We start from the raw sequence: 3,600 nt of genomic DNA, 5'->3' as shown, positions 1-3,600 counted from the left end.
GTGTTCCACGTCTCTCAATTAAGGAAGTACGTAAGCAACCCAGAGAAATAAGTATCTCATGAGAACATTGACATACAGCCCGACCTCACTTATCGAGAACGTCCCATAAGAATATTAGAGGAGTCTGAAAGGAGGACCCGACAGAAAACCATCAAGTTTTTCAAAGTCCAGTGGAGCAATCACACCGACAGTGAAGCAACTTGGGAAAGCAAGGATTTTCTTCGGACAGAGCATCCACACTTATTTAAGGATCAGCTGAAATCTCGGGGACGAGATTTTTCCTAAGGGGGTAGGTGTTGTGACACTCCAAAAATTTTATTTGGTTTTTATCAAAAACTTTGTGGTTTTGAGGAGAGACTTTTTTTTAAAAAAAATTTCTTTTTCAGTAAAAACCTCCTTTTGCCTTGGCAAAGATTTTTATTTCTTTCAAACTTTGGTGTTTGACCTTTTGAAACTTCTTCTCTGTTGGTTCTCTCCCAAAATTATTTTGGGAGTTTAATCTTTTTCTTTTAAAAAGAAACTCCATGAAATTTGGGATTTTCATATCTTGGAACCACCATGACTTGACATTTTTGCCCATGTGGTAAAACCCCTCGAAAACCTCCCCTACACCTTGTGATCAACCTAAGTTCTCTGTCCCAACTAATCCAAACAAGTTTTGGATTTTTCTCTAATTATTTTCCCCTCAATTCAATTCTGAAAATTATTTGGAGCCTGAGAGATTTTCAAAGCAAGTGCCCTATTGCATTTGAGTTTTGACCTCAAACCAATTCTCCTGGATTGTCCTTTGAACCCATAACCCAGAACCATCTTGATCCACTCCTCCTCTTTTCAAATTTTTCAAAATACAGTCTCTGCAAGTTTGGACCAGATTTGCCAAATTTGATGAAATTCATATCCACACTCCTCCAAAAATTCCACCAAAATTCAGGCAGCCTATTTGAGCAATGAGAAGCCACTCCACCAAAAATCAGCTCAAGGAAAAATCCCTACATGCCTGGATCATTCTGTCGAACACCTTGTGGGCACTGTTACTGTTCAAAGTTTAGTAAATTCAGTTTCAGTGTCATCTTCAGTTTGTCAGTTTCAGTCACGCGGCCACAGTGCCCTTGGCACGTTCCTCGCCGCCTCTTCCTCTTGTCCGAAGCTGCACACGCGTGCGTGGAGCCTTCCTGGCGTCGGTAGCGCGCTGGCTCGCCCTCGCCGGCGTCTTCTGCGGCGTCGGGACCTCCCGTGGCGGCCGACAGGAGGCACCCCACGGCAGAACACCGTTCCGCGCCGCCCATCGCTCCCTGGCTCTCCGTGTGGCCTCATGCACGCCAGCGCACGCCCGTAGCACAGCCACCGTGGCCGGCAAGCACGGAACGCGCTCTCCGCCGCCGACGGGCCCGCACCCTCACCGTTCCGTCAAGCTCGCCCTTAACACCCAAACCCCGGCCAGTTTAACACCAAAATGGACCCGTTGAACCTCTGTGATGACGCTCGACCCCCTAACCACCCCGACCGAGCACTGCGCCACCGTAATCGCTCGCCGGTGATCCTCGTTCACGGCAACCGCCTCGGACCGCCTATATAAAGGGGTCCCGAGCTCACTCTCGTGCACGCAGCACCCTCACTACTCACCAACACCCCGCCAGGCCACTAGGGGGACCTCGAGGAGGTCTCCTCCCCCAGCTCCGGCCGCCTCGCCCCGCCTCGGCCTCCAGCCCGATTCGTTCTGGTGAGGCCATCTCCGGCGCTCAAACCCCGTTCGTTACCTTCTCTAGCTGCCAGGAACATAACCCCCTCTTCAATTTAACCTTTGCAGCCCTCTCCGACGAGCCCCTCGACCACCCGAGCCGCCGTCCGCCGGAGCAAAGCTCGCCGTCGACGTGGTGCTCGCCGACCGACTCCACCACCATCAACTGACTCGGAAGGGTACCCTGAGCACGGAGGTACTCCCCGATCTCTCTGCCTCGCCGTGGATCGCCGCCGGCGACCACCGCGGCTCTCGGGCGCCGGCGAACTCTGCCGCCCCGTTTAAACATTTGAACCTGACAGGTGGGACCCCAGCGTCAGCCTCTCTGCTCTCTCTTCGAATCGTTTTCTGGAAACGCCTTCGGGCAGAATACGTTTTCTCTTCGGGCTGGCGTAGTCGCTACCGAAGCGTTTTCTATTTTTATAAACTAGCCTCTGGAAATCTTCTGTTTCATTATAGATAAGTCCCTGGACAAAAACCCTTATAACTTTTAATCAGAAAAGTATTTTTTGATTGATTCTTTTTCTGTTCTCTTTAAATTTTTGTCTAGTTTTTTATCAGATTTATTTGAAAAATATTTGGTTTACCTTCTGTGCTCTCCTTGGTATTTACGTTAGCGCATATATTTTCTTTAAACGTAGATACCGAAGGAGGTGACGGAGCCGCGAACTTCACCGAGCTAGGCTCCGACTACTCTGAACCAGGCAAGCATGTTTGAACTTTTGATATGATGAGTGTCTTGGCATGTTTTGCATTTAGTTAGTTTCATGGCATGCCGGTGAGCATACCGATGAACGTTATTTTATGTGATAATGAGGTAAGTGAGTTCGATGATCCATACGTGGATGAATGTGAATATGAATGGCCATGTGTTGGCATGAGGATGGGTACGGTGGCAGTGTTGTAGCATGCCAGTCGTACACCAGACCATGTGACTTCAGTGTCAAACCATATCGGTCCAGTACCTATCATTTCCTTCCTTGTACTACCACATGTTTTCCGCAAGGAATATGGTTTAGTAAGTTGCAAACCACTTTCATGGTACACACCAAAGAGGAGAGGCCGTGATGATGGTTCCATGGCCCTGGATTAAAGCCAGTCATCCGGTCAGGGGGCATGGGTGTTTCCGGTTGGGACCGAGAGGGGGGCACCCCTTAGAGCGCGCGTATATAAATTTGATCCCATGCTATTCGAGATTGTGATCTCCCCGTCTCAAAAGTTTTTCTTGGACGATGACTAGGGTGATTCCTAGTATCGAGAGGTAGGATGGGTGTGTACCGGTTAGCTGTGTTTTCTTCCGAAATACCGTAAATGGAACTAGTCCTTCGTGACTACGGAAATCCGTTGACTGTGGGAAAAATTTTGTACAAACTCTGCAGAGTCATATATTCCTCCAAATCATCTCTTCCATGTCAAGTTTCGTTCCTTCTTATCCTAATCAATTGTCAGCTTTGATGACAGAGACTCCGGTGAATCGCATGAGTGCTAAGTCCGGTTAAATGATCACTCCTGTGGATGGACTAACCCGTTTGTTTTCATGAATTGAATGTTTATTATGAGTATTATTTACTTGTGAATAAAAGCCCTTTTTGTGATGTCGCTCAGACGTCCGACTGTGGCATTTCTTTTAAAGCCCTTTATGTGATGTCGCTCAGACGTCCGACTGTGGCATTTCTTTTAAAGCCCTTTCTGCGATGTCGCTCAGACGTCCGACTGTGGCATTTCTTTTAAAGCCCTTTTTGTGATGTCGCTCAGACGTCCGACTGTGGCATTTCTTTTAAAGCCCTTTCTGCGATGTCGCTCAGACGTCCGACCGTGGCATTTCTTTTAAAAGCCCTTTATGTGGTGTCGCTAAGATGCCC

This window comes from Triticum dicoccoides, chromosome 4B (assembly GCF_002162155.2).
Source record: "Triticum dicoccoides isolate Atlit2015 ecotype Zavitan chromosome 4B, WEW_v2.0, whole genome shotgun sequence".
Classification (NCBI taxonomy): domain Eukaryota; kingdom Viridiplantae; phylum Streptophyta; class Magnoliopsida; order Poales; family Poaceae; genus Triticum; species Triticum dicoccoides.
Note: the sequence above shows the minus strand (reverse complement) of the source record.